Below are 13,473 nucleotides of genomic sequence, written 5' to 3'. Positions count from 1 at the left end.
CTGCCTGGTCTCCATCATCCTTGACTCCCTTACCAATTAAAAACCTCTCTCAGCCTTGAACATCCTTCATGACTCAGCCTGGGCAGCCATAAGGAACTCTACACATTCGTTCTTTTTAACTGAGGCTTTGAGTGAGCTTCTTACATATTTTACAACAGTGAACTCCATTTAAATATGTCTGTTTCTGTCATCAATCTGAAAATTATGACAGCATATCATGAATGAGCAAAAACACTCTGCAAATCAACAGATAGCTACATTGCTCACACAAGTTTTCTACCACACTGGGTTTTCTACCCCAAACCTTCAATCTTCTTCAATCCAAATGAATCTGGTCAAACGTGAGTTATACCCAAAACTACAAAGCTTACATCTCACTGGAATCACCACTCAAACTGACAATGAGCAACGTTAAGCTTTTCAGGCAACGTTAGAATATCTCCTGATAAACATCCTTTTCATACTGTGAAATGAAATATTTGAACTTTTAGCAAGTTTGAAGTTTCTACCTCCTATAGAATAACAGGATGTTTTTTGATTGTCTCTCATTATGAAATTGTGTCTGCAATTCAGGAAGAATGGATAATCAAGCAAAATATGCAGTTAAAAAGTTGCTTTCCCATAGGCTGTTAATAAAACAACAGCCAAATACCTTTATCAAATAAAGACTTAAATGATCAACACATTAAAGAAAGGAAGTCTCGATACGTATAATCAGTAATTGTTGGGAGTCACGGCATTTCTTCTTTCCCACATCTCCAGCACGGTAAATAGATTAGAGATTTTTGCCCACTCTGTCCCTATTCTTCAAAGTTTCATTTGACAAATCTTTATGAAAATATACTAATTTTTGATAATCAGTTAAACTTATAAGTGTGCCCCACACGTGTTGTAAATGTAGCACCCATTATGACAATAAACCTGACAAATCAAGAAAACATCAAATTTAATCTCATGTCTGTAATTAGGTTGGATTAGGGATATGGGTAAGGCATGAAAATTGTCCTCAGCGTTACAGGATTAGGAAATGTCAGGGTTCCTCATCATTATCCACGAGGTGGTTAGGTGCAGCCAAATGGCAAGGACAGCAGTGAAATCTTGCTTCCTCATTCTATCTGACTGCCTGTACTCTTTCTGATCTCACATACGAAAAGTAGTCATTTGGACGAGGTGTTCAAAGACAGTTACTGCCTCCAGAAACGTGTCCTGGCACAAGCCGGTCCCCTTAGTAGACGACAGAAAGGAGATGCAATGGTCTGGGTGTCAGTGGGTTAGGCAATAGATTTCCTATGACACAAGCTCAAAACCAGCTGACATCAGCCAAGTAAATCTATCACAGTGAGCTTCTGAATTTAGGAAATCTCAACCAGTTTCAAGTGGGTGGCAACAAGAAATAATTTCAGTCAAAGGGTAGTTGCAGGAGAAGTGGATAAATTACATTAATGCTGCAGGAGACTATTTGGAGATTGATATAATTTTATGGCTAATTATGCTGCGCCTAGGGTTGCTTGATGCTGACACTGGATAATTAATAAGGAGAGAAAATGCAAAAGTTCCCAAGCAGTGGCATCGTTTAGAATTTAAAACAGATGGAGGAAAGACGTGATCTTTGAAAGATATGTTGTTGACATTAATATGACTCTTGAGCAGCAATGATCAGAAACACCTCAATGGTAAAAGGCAGACTTCTACAGTTGCTCTGAGGAGGTAGTAACTAAAGAGGCAAACTAATAAACATTTTTGGCAAAATGAGACATTTTGTTTGGTCGCAAAACAGAAAAACATATCCTGACTTCAAATGATACTTTGTAGCTATGTTATACAAATGGAATAGATCTATAAATCATGATGACCGCAGGCATAAATGAATTATGCTAGACTTTCCTATCAAGCAATGAACTCATAAGGTATCAGCGTTTCATTAGTCTTTTCTCAAATTACATTTTGCAAGATTTATGGTGCAGGGTAATAAATGGCTACTGTTGGTTACCATACTTAAGAGCTGCACTATCGCTTGCACTCAAACAAAAACACTAAAGTCTTTTGTTGCAGTATTTTATTTCTTTGTTTTTAAATGTTACCCATGATATGGCGACCCAAAGGGTAATCAAAATCTCAAATTGGTCAATGACTTGGCTCACTGAAGAGACAAAAAACTGAAACTCAAGATTTTAAATTTAACTATTAAAAATAGAAATACATACTTAATTAGAAACAGCCGTGTGTGTCAAGGTCAACAATATTATGTAGATGTAAATGAAAAAGTTAATGCATCACCCAAACACAGTAGTGTGTCCTTTCATTTTTCAGAAATCTATCAATCATTATTTTGAAAACATGCATGTTACAAACTTTATGTAGTGCAAACACTAAGTTTTCATTATCAAACACACGTGTGTGAATTAAATAAGCCTTCCTGAATATACACCTGCTGAAATTAGATTTTACAAAATTTAAATGTTGACGTCGTACTTCAGATAACATTTGAAAACATAGTAATGTGCTCATGCACTAATGTGATATTAGAGACTCAGTTCAGTAGTTTCAATGTAAAATAGAAATACAGTCAAAACATAATTCCTATAGCAGTTCATGTCACAATTTCTTTTTGAAGACCAACTGTCAAGAAATCCAATGAAGTTATCACATCACAGACAATCTATTCTGTTATTCATGAAGACCATGAATGATCTAACTTCATCATTCATGCACTTGGCTAGCAAAATTTGATTTTGATTTAGATTTGGACTTAAAATTGATAATTGCGTTGCTTTTTATTTAAGTGTTCCATATTTCCATTGCAGTGTTTAAGAATTAATTTTTCATCACTTTTCCCCAAAAGGGCATGGCTTTTATTCTAAGGTTGTGCCACGTGCCTTTCTCACCACTGAAATAAACCTTCTTTCTATTAACTTAAATTCCTTCCAAAACTAGAAAACAACTCCCTCAGGTAACTAATTCGTATTCAATTCCATGAGTTTTAATTTTAGTTAAAATCTCTGAAATGGAAACTTCACCACATGACATCTGGAAATGCATAATAATTTCATTTATACACATGCTAATCTCCTACTCTGGCTACTTGCTCACACACAAAAAATAACACCTAAAGCACTCAGTTAAATCTGCAATTGAGGGCAAAGTAACAAATGTCAGATTAATAGTTACATAGCTTCGTGAGTTTGCTGTCCATCACCGTCACATGCACCTCTTTCTTAATGAATGGAGTTATGTTTGCAAGTTTTCAATCAAACAGGGATGACTCCCAAATATGGATAAACTGTCTGCAATTTCTTCATCTATTTCCTTTAGAACCACTGCATAGAAATAATCAAACTCTCAATGGGAATTTGGAAATTTTTAGTGCTATTCTATTTGTTCTTGCTTACTTTTAACTTTAATGAGTTCTGGTCCTTTTCCTCATTATTCTTTGCATTGCAAAGTCACTATCTTCTTCCCATACAATGGGACTAGAAACAAAGTAATTATTTAACAAATGTTAAATTGTTTATTTTCTTTTTTTCCCCATGGCATTATAATAGGCGCTTATTTTCAAATTATTTTCAACCAACATACAAAATTGTGAGTCCTTGTGCTGATCTTGACCTCTTTTCAATGTTCTTTCTTGTAGCTTTTAATATACCACATTGTCCAAGTGCTGTTCTTCGTAGCTCCTTTGTTTCCTTGCCTTTCTTCCCCCACATTATTTGGAGCTCATTTTTCATTACCTTTCACCTCTTTTGTGACCTATGTTTGTCCATTTTGTTATGTGAAGCTTTTATCCTCTGGAGGCCCATTTTGGTTCCATACTAAATTTAAAAGTTTTGAAGACCATCCATTGTTCAGGTGCAATTTGATCCACAATGAGCCTGTGACACATTTCATTAAAGTAACCCTGACCAAAATCATCAGTAAGTTTGTTGCATTACTCCCTTTCAGTGGAATTCAACCATTTCAGTGATCTGTTATACAAAAAACAGTAAGACAATTTCAACAAGCAAGACAGCCTCATTGCTCACTATTCTTTTCAGTATGACCTGCACTCTTTTTAGATCCAAAGCTATCTGAAATGAATCAAGAAATTCACGAGCACCATGACTGTAGCTACTCTGTCAATTCCAATCAAAATTCCCATCTCATATTAAAACTCAATCTTTTCTACAAGCTTGCAAATTTCTGAATGAATAAACTGCCTCTTCACTGACTTTATCAGAAGGCTAGTGAGCAATTCTGATTAGTTCTAAGCAAGCCCTGGAACATGTGGTTCAGAAATGCAAAACACCAGCACCCTGGAGCTAGGGGGCCCTGGGCTCATTGTCACAAACTCTTGAGTCTTCATCCTTGTCCACAGTCAAGACAAGCAGGGCAGGGCGATATAGGCAGGATGAGATTCACAGTCCTTGACAACAATGCCGCATTTGACTAAGTAGTACATCAAAATGCCTGTGCTAAACTGGAATCAATAGGGGAGCAGGATGAGGGGTTTGGAATCACATCTAGCACAAAGGAAGATGACTGTAGTTGTTTGAGCTCTGTCATCTCAGCTCCAGGACATCTCTGCAAGAATTCCTGAGTGGTATCTTATGGCCAATCACGTTCAGCTGATTTATCAACAACCAATCTCATCACAAGATCAGAAGTGGGGATGTTCAGCACCTGTTGCGACTCCTCAGATACTGAAGCAGTCAATGCTCAGATATCATCTGATCTGGTGAATATCCATGCTTAGACTGACAAGGGCATGTAAGATTTGCATCATACAAATGCCAGGCAATGACCATTTCCAATAAAGGACAATCTCACCACTGCCCTTGATGTTCAATGGTGTTACCATCACTGAATCCCACACTAAAAATATCCAGGGGGGTTACCATTGACTACAAATGCACTTGGGCTCAAGAGATAAACACAGTCACGACAACAGCCGGGTCAGAGACCAGGAATACTGAGAGTAACTGATCTCCTGACTCCCCAAAGCCTGTCCTACCATCTCCAAGACACAAGTGTGAAGTGTGATAGAACATTCCCCACTCACCTGGATGGATGCAACTCCAATACTCAAGGAGCATGACCCCATTCAGGATGAAGAAGCCCACTTCACTGACACCATATCCACCATGTGGTGTGTACTATTTCTCAGAAGCACTGCAGAAATTTACCAAAATTTCTTAGACAGCACCTTGCAAAAACACAACCACTCCATCCTGAAGGACAAAGACGTTACATGGGCACACCACACCTGCAAGTTCCCTTCCAAGTTAGTCACACTCCTAACTTGGAAATATATCACTGTTCCTTCACTGTTACTCGGTCAAAATCGTGGAATTTCCTCCCTAAGAGGATTGTGGGTGTACCAACAGCATGGGACTTCAGCGGTTCAAGAAGGCAGTTCACCACCATCTTGAAAAGGACCCAAAATCCATGAGTGAATTTAAAAAAGCTGCAGTATTTTCCCGTCATTCACCCATAGAACATTATAGCACAGCACAGGCCCTTCGGCCCTCGATGTTGTGCCGACCTGTCATACCGATCTCAAGCCCATCTAACCTACGCTATTCCATGTACGTCCATATGCTCATCCAATGACAACTTAAATGTACCTAAAGTTGGCGAATCTACAACCGTTGCAGGCAAAGCGTTCCATTCCCTTACTACTCTGAGTAAAGAAACCACCTCTGACATCTGACTTATATCTTTCACTCCTCAATTTAAAGCTATGCCCCTTCGTGCTTGCCATCACCATCCCAGGAAAAAGGCTCTCCCTATCCACCCTATCTAACCCTCTGATTATTTTATATGTTTCAATTAAGTCACCTCTCAACCTTCTTCTCTCTAATGAAAACAGCCTCATGTCCCTCAGCCTTTCATCGTAAGACCTTTCCTCCATACCAGGCAACGTCCTGGTAAATTTCCTCTGCACCCTTTCCAAAGCTTCCACATCCTTCTTATAATGCGGTGACCAGAACTGTACGCAATACTCCAAGTGCGGCCGCACAAGAGTTTTGTACAGCTGCAGTATAACCTCTTAGGTGCCTTCTTAACAGCCCTTTCAACCTGGGTGGAAACTTTCAATGATCTGTGTACATGGACACCGAGATCTCTCTGCTCATCTACACTACTAAGAATCTTACCATTAGCCCTGTACTTTGCCTTCCGGTTACTCCTACCAAAGTGCATCACCTCACACTTGTCTGCATTAAACTCCTTTTTCCACCTCTCAGCCCAGCTCTGCAGCTTATCTATGTCTCTCTGCAACCTACAGCATCCTTCATCACTATCCACAACTCCACCGACCTTAGTGTCGTCTGCAAATTTACTAACCCATCCTTCTACGCCCTCATCCAGCTCATTTATAAAAATGACAAACAGCAGTGGACCCACAACGACCCTTGTGGTACACCACTACTAACTGGTCTCCAGGATGAACATTTCCCATCAACTACCACCCTCTGTCTTCTTTCAGGAAGCCAACTTCCGATCCAAACTGCTATATCTCCCACAATTCCATTCCTCTGCATTTTGTACAATAGCCTACTGTGGGGAACCTTATCGAACGCCTTGCTGAAATCCATATACACCACATCAACCGGTATACTCTCATCTACCTGTTTGGTCACCTTCTCAAAGAACTCAATAAGGTTTGTGAGGCATGACCTACCCTTCACAAAACTGTGCTGACTATCCCTAATCAATTTATTCTTTTCTAGATGATTATAAATCCTATCCCTTATAACCTTTTCCAACACTTTACCAACAACTGAGGCAAGGCTCACTGGTCTATAATTACCAGGGTTGTCTCTACTCCCCTTCTTGAACAGGGGAACCACATTTGCTATTCTCCAGTCATCTGACAATATTCCTGTTGACAATGACGAGTTAAAGATCAATGCCAAAGGCTCGGCAATCTCCTCCCTGGCTTCCCAGAGGATCCTAGGATAAATCCCAACCGGCCCAGGGGACTTATCTATCTTCACCCTCTGTAGGATTTCTAATACCACTTCCTTGTGAACCTCAATCCCACCTAGTCTAGTAGCCTGTATCTCAGTATTCTCCTCGACAACATTGTCATTTTCTCGAGTGAATACTGTTGAAAAATATTCATTTAGTACTTCCCCTATCTCCTCTGACTCCACACACAACTTCCCACTATCCTTGATTGGCCCTAATCTTACTTTCGTCATTCTTTTATTCCTTAAGTACCTATAGAAAGCCTTAGGGTTTACCCTGATCCTATCCGCCAACAACTTCTCATGTCTCCTCCTGGCTCTTCTGAGCTCTCTTTTTAAGTCTTTCCTGGCTACCTCGTAGCCCTCAAGCACCCTAACTGAGCCTTCACATCTCATCCTAACGTAAGCCTTCTTCTTCCTCTTGACCCGAGATTCCACCTCCTTCGTAAACCATGGCTCCCGTGCTCTACAGCTTCCTCCCTGCCTGGCAGGTACGTACTTATCTAGGACACACAGGAGCTTTTCCTTGAACAAGCTCCACATTTCTAATGTGCCCATCCCCTGCAGTTTCCTTCCCCATCCTATGCTCCCTAAATCTTGCCTAATCTCATCATAATTGCCTTTCCCCCAGCTACAACTCTTGCCCAGTGGTATACATCTGTCCCTTTCCATCACTAAAGTAAACATAACAGATCTGTGATCGCTATCACCAAAGTGCTCACCTACTTCCAAATCTAACACCTGGCCAGGCTCATTACCCAGTACCAAATCTAATGTGGCTTCGTCCCTTGTTGGCCTACATACTGTGTCAGGAAGCCCTCCTGCACACACTGGACAAAAACTGACCCATCTATAGTACTCGAACTATAATGTTCCCAGTCAATATTTGGAAAGTTGAAGTCCCCCATGACAACTACCCTGTCTCTCTCACTCCTATCGAGAATCATCTTTGCTATCCTTTCCTCTACATATCTGGAACTATTCGGAGGCCTATAGAAAACTCCCAACCGGGTGACCTCTCCTCTCCTGTTTCTAACCTCAGCCCATATTACCTCAGTTGATGAGTCCCCAAACATCCTGTTAATTTGTTCCAAAGATATTTCGGCTGAATATTTTAGCGTTAGGTTACGAAAGAATAAAACTGTGAAATGAGTCCTGGCAAGACATCTCTCAGCTTACCTTTAGCCTCTGTAATAATTTCTTCCAAGGCAATGAAAGATGGCTGTGATAATGTAACAACTGGGGTACAAGATATGTTTCAGCATAATTGATATTTAAATTCTTTTCAGCAGCACTGTCAGCAGAATTATTCCCAGGAGCTACAATAAAAGGAAATTCTTTTGCATATTATGGCAGAATTGGCACCCACTTGGACACAAAGCTTAAATTCTTGATAAAAATCTAGAGAATTTTCTTTTGTCAAAAATGTCAGAATTAAAGTTAAACTTCTGTCTTGTCTTGTGTTTCTTTTTTGACTTGTCAAATTTCATGGACATCACTGGGACAAATCAGAGGGAGAAACTACCCTGAATTTAGATTGTACGATACTCAATCTCCTGTTGGAAAGCAGCATTCTAATCTAAGAGATTAAGTAACATTACAAACTATGGGTAGAAAATACGGTCATTTAACAATGCATATATTTCAAATCTTTGACTGAATCGGGACACGTATTTTTGGACTGGCTAGGTAAACAAAATAAATTCCTGAACTTGCAACAACAAAAAGTGCATTGCTTAATATATTGCAGAATAAACATTAAACAGGCCAATTCAGTTAACGAGATAACAAGGTGTAGAGCTGGAAGAACACAGCAGGCCAAACAGCAACAGAGAAGCTGCTTGACCTGCTGTGTTCATCCAGCTCTACAACTTGTTATCTCAGATTCTCCAGCATCTGCAGTTCCTATTTCCTCTGATCCAATTCAGTTGCCTGCACGTTATGAAATATGAATGTGGTGGATAAAAATAGGGTAGATTTATATAATGAGCTTAAATAGACCTTATAGAATCAAAGCACTGCATTGGTTTAGTTAATTTTATATTGTCTAAATGCTTACCAATTCTCAGGACTCTACTCTGTTGGTGAAACTCTGCATGGCATTTTTAGTTGCGGCAGGATGGTGGAGACAGTGAGAGGCCAATCCCAAGAGAAAAAGGAAGGAATCAGGCAAATGGAAGCGGGAGGGAAAATAAAGGTTTGGAGGGGTTTGAGCTGGTTATTAAAGGGAATCAATCCTTGAGGGATCAAAACTTTTCACATTATAGAACACCTGATTCAAGAATCAGCTCGAACTGATTCAAGAACACCAGAACGGAAATGATTAAGCCACTCCCCCTTCAATCATGCTTAGAGTCTGCAAATCTAAGTAGCTAGGTTTGATTTATAATAGGTAGCATTCTGTCTCTTCGTAAATTATGTTAGAGAGATAACCCAGCTGCACGTTGTCTCTTAGCTCAAGAGTTTGAAGGTCCTTGCCCTGCCTTCAACATTAGCCGAGACAGTGGAATAAATCCGAGTATTAAAATAACACCAGCCCTGGATTTTTGGATTTAGTCAAAATAGGCACCTGACATAGAGATCAGACCCGTTCTCACTTCTGACAGTACAGCTGAAACCTGGCAATTCTGGGCACTGTGGCTGCAAAGTTCTCATCAACAAAGCAAAGGATTGAGGATGAAGAGTACACAGCTTATCACAAGTTAGGAATAGTTCAAGCTGCTACAGCATTGCTCACAGGTTGATTCTAGACTTCAATGAATGGTCGGGAACAGCTAATGCTGAGATGAGCGAGAATCCAGTACATCAACTGTTACAACGTGGATGTAAATCTGTTAGGTAAACTACTGATCTCATCCCAGGTAGCAACTACAGTTGAAATTCAAACACCGAGGAATCACTCAGACAGAGCATGGAGTGTACAGTACAAAAACAGATAAGTGAGAAAGCTGGATTGGGATTGATGTAATGCTCAAAAAGGTTCCCAGATGGAAGCAATAAACCAACATGGTGACCAAGGCCTGGATGCCAATTTTGGGGTCTTCCATCACCCTTTTCTACTGGTCCTCCTGGGAGGTGGGAGACAGTGAGCATTGTGGAGACCGTGGAGTGTAGTGCCAGAGCTAACTTCATGAGCTGGTTGGGGAAGGTTAATCACAGTGTAATGAACAGATTATGTTTCTTCAGCAACAGGTCCTTCCTTTCAATCCATTTTTTAAGCTGGCAGCAGGGAATAGCTCCGCTTCGATGGACTCTCCCTCACCTTCGGCGACGTGACTGAAACCATCAGCACTGTGGTAAGTGGCTAGGCAGAGCTGAAGTGTTGAATTGCCTCAATAGCGGTTTCTGTCTAGCAGAGGGGAGAGAGTGAAAGAACCAAGCAAGTGACTGGGACTGTCTTCTTTCTAAGAACGAAACAACACAAGCTGCAGCATTGGGACAGTCTTCCTTTTCTATATAGGGCAAAATGAGAAAGGTTTTCGTGCAATCTAGGATTACTGGATTATTTCAGCTACCTGAAATGCAAGTTTTCCCCAACGAAAAACTGATTGTTGTGATGAATGATTACCGACCCAAAATATCAACTCTTTCTTTCCAGAGATGTTGCCTGATTTGCCAACCTTCACCTTGTGACTTTTAATTTTTGGATCTGCAGTACTTTGAATCTGCATTATTTATGAATTTACTGTCATTGTGTAATGACATGAACAGAATATACTCATAAGGCAGAGAAATGAATGCCATCATTTACCGACTGTTACAAGCAGTTGCACTCTAGTTGTCTTTTTAATAGTCATCGTAGGATCACGTATTGTGTGCACACGAACTAACACTGCAATGTATCATTACTGCTCTTGACATTAGTTTACTAGTGCTGCATTTGCTACACAATATTTTTACCAGACACCGATAATTAGTCTCAGAAGCAAAATACTGTGAATGCTAGAGATATGAAGTAAAAAAAAAGTTCTAAAGAAACTCAGCAGGTCCAGTAGCATTCGTGGACAGAAACTAAGCTTCAGAACTCCATAACAAGTGCTCCTGTTTAACCAGATGATTTTTGCAATTGGTGAACCTTGAAAGGGAGTAAAAATATAAAATGCATGAGTGAAGGGGAGAATTTCCAGAGGGACAGGAGCCCTAAAACAAAAACAAAATTTGCAGGGCAACAAATTTTTCTCCTTGGCCCTTATTTCCACTTATTCCTCAATTCTAAACTGCAGAATTTCCAATAATTGCCTCCTCTTACGTAGAGTGGATCTGGTAACATAATGGTTATGTTGCACAGCAAGTAACCAGAGGTCTAGATCTGGAGACACAACTTCAAATTCCAGTATGTTTGCTTCAGAATATAAATTTCTATCTTTCTGGCCCAGAGACAGGGACACTATCACTGCACCACAAATGCGTGCTATTAGAAGAATCTAACAGCAGTTTTTTTTTGGGGGGGTGGGGATGATTCTACAATCAGGCATGTACATGACAAAATCAGACCAATATCTTTTTTTAATTGAGACCTCAATTTCAGTTACACTGCAACATGTGAGAAAATGAGGGTTAAAGGATCCTGACATTACAGTGATGACGTGCACAGCATAAGGAGTGCTCATGCTACCTTATATAATGGTGGCAACAGAACCAGGACTCCAAACCACAGTAAGGAAACATGGACAACAACTTTGTATGTCTTGACTTATATTGGCAGACTAGGCCATTCTTCCTGGCATACCTTCTCTCTGAAGAGCAGTCATCTCCACAGATGCTGCCAACCTGCTCAGTTTCCACAACACTTTTTATTTCAAATCTTCAGCCTCCACAGCACTTAGCTTTTATAAAAATCTTTAGTGGGGTCTAACTAAATAAACAAGTAAGATTATGACATCGCTCTGCAGAACAATATACTGCCCTTGAACGTGATACTCTATGGAAACAAGGGATGAGATTGAGCCAAGATGAACAAAGTCCAAAACTGTTTTGCAGCAAGAAAACATGTACACATTATTACACAAATCAACAAATAACATTACACCGTCATAATGTTTTAGTACTTTTTATGATCTCTGGTAACACACAGATGCTTCTGATCACTTCAAATGGATGGAATCGTACACACACACTGAGAAATGTATCTATTTAGGTTCAGTTTTGAAGTCTAAGCCCAACAGGCACTTCACTTGGTCAGGTCACTTACTTACCAGCTATCTCATGATGAAAATAAAGAATATGAACTTTGCCAATGTATCATTGATACAAGGAGGAAGGAAAAAAACAAGGAAAATAACAGGGAAGGAAAAGAGAGACAGTGAAGGGGGGTAAAATTGTACCAGAGACAATGGGAATTGCAGATGCTGGAGAATCCGAGATAACAAAGCGTGGAGCTGGATGAACGCAGCAGGCCAAGCAGCACCTTAGGAGCACAAAAGCTGACATTTCAGGCCTAGATCCTTCATCAGAAAAGGGGGATTGGGAGAGGGTTCTGAAATAAATAGGGAGAGGGGGGGGAGGCGGATTGAAGACAGATAGAGGAGAAGATAGGTGGAGAGGAGACAGACAAGTTAAAGGGGAGGGGATGGAGCCTGTAGAGGTGAGTACAGGTGGGGAGGTTGGGAGGGATAGGTCAGTCCAGGAAGGACGGACAGGTCAAGGGGGCAGGATGAGGTTAGTAGGTAGGAAATGGAGGTGCTGCTTGAGGTGGGAGGCGGGGATAGGTGAGAGGAAGAACAGGTTAGAGAGGCGGGGACAAGCTGGGCTGGTTTTGGGATGCAGTGAGGGGAGGAGAGATTTTGAAGCTTGTGAAATCCACATTGATAGCATTGGGGTGCAGGGCTCCCAAGCGGAATATGAGTTGCTGTTCCTGCAACCTTTGGGTGGCATCGTTGTGGCACTGCAGGAGGCCCAGGATGGACATGTCATCTAAGAAATGCGAGGGGGAGCTGAAATGGTTCGCGACTGGGAGGTGCAGTTGTTTATTGCGAACCGAGCGTAGGTGTTCTGCAAAGTGGTCCCCAAGCCTCCACTTAGTTTTCCCGATATAGAGGAAGCCCCAATGGGCACAGCGGATGCAGTATACCACATTGGCAGATGTGCAGGTGAACATGCGCTTGATGTGGAAAGTCTTCTTGGGGCCTGGGATGTGGGTGAGGGAGGTGGTGTGGGGGCAGGTTTTGTTGAGAGAAGTTAAATTGACAGCCCTTTAAATATGGTGGCTTGGACCACCAACCTCACTGCTGGCATTCTATTGTCAACTTTTTAAACAGCTATGGTTAAAATCAGCACTCCGAATCTGCTCAGCCCCACGAGCTACGCTTGTGTAATGTTCATGGTATTGGACGAGGTGGCTCAACACAGTGCAACAGAATTGTTGTCATTCCATGTCTGCACAAGGTAATATTTGAAAGCCAAGTTCAAGAAATCCTCCTCAGGTATGCCGCTCCTCACAACCTCCAGTGCCCAGCACAACCCCAATACCAAGTTATGGCCCTTCCATGTCTATTTAACTACATGACACTAAACAAAAGCAATGAAC

At 40.9% G+C, this 13,473-nt stretch overlaps 1 protein-coding gene across 3 annotated transcripts in view; it reads right to left on the bottom strand.

Annotated features, from left to right (window-relative positions):
* agpat5 (1-acylglycerol-3-phosphate O-acyltransferase 5 (lysophosphatidic acid acyltransferase, epsilon)) overlaps window positions 1-13,473 on the bottom strand; it is a 99,427-nt gene that overhangs the window by 26,891 nt on the left and 59,063 nt on the right. The window lies entirely within an intron of this gene.

Source organism: Stegostoma tigrinum, chromosome 4, assembly GCF_030684315.1.
Source record: "Stegostoma tigrinum isolate sSteTig4 chromosome 4, sSteTig4.hap1, whole genome shotgun sequence".
Classification (NCBI taxonomy): Eukaryota; Metazoa; Chordata; class Chondrichthyes; order Orectolobiformes; family Stegostomatidae; genus Stegostoma; species Stegostoma tigrinum.
This window is presented reverse-complemented; position numbering and strand designations above follow the sequence as displayed.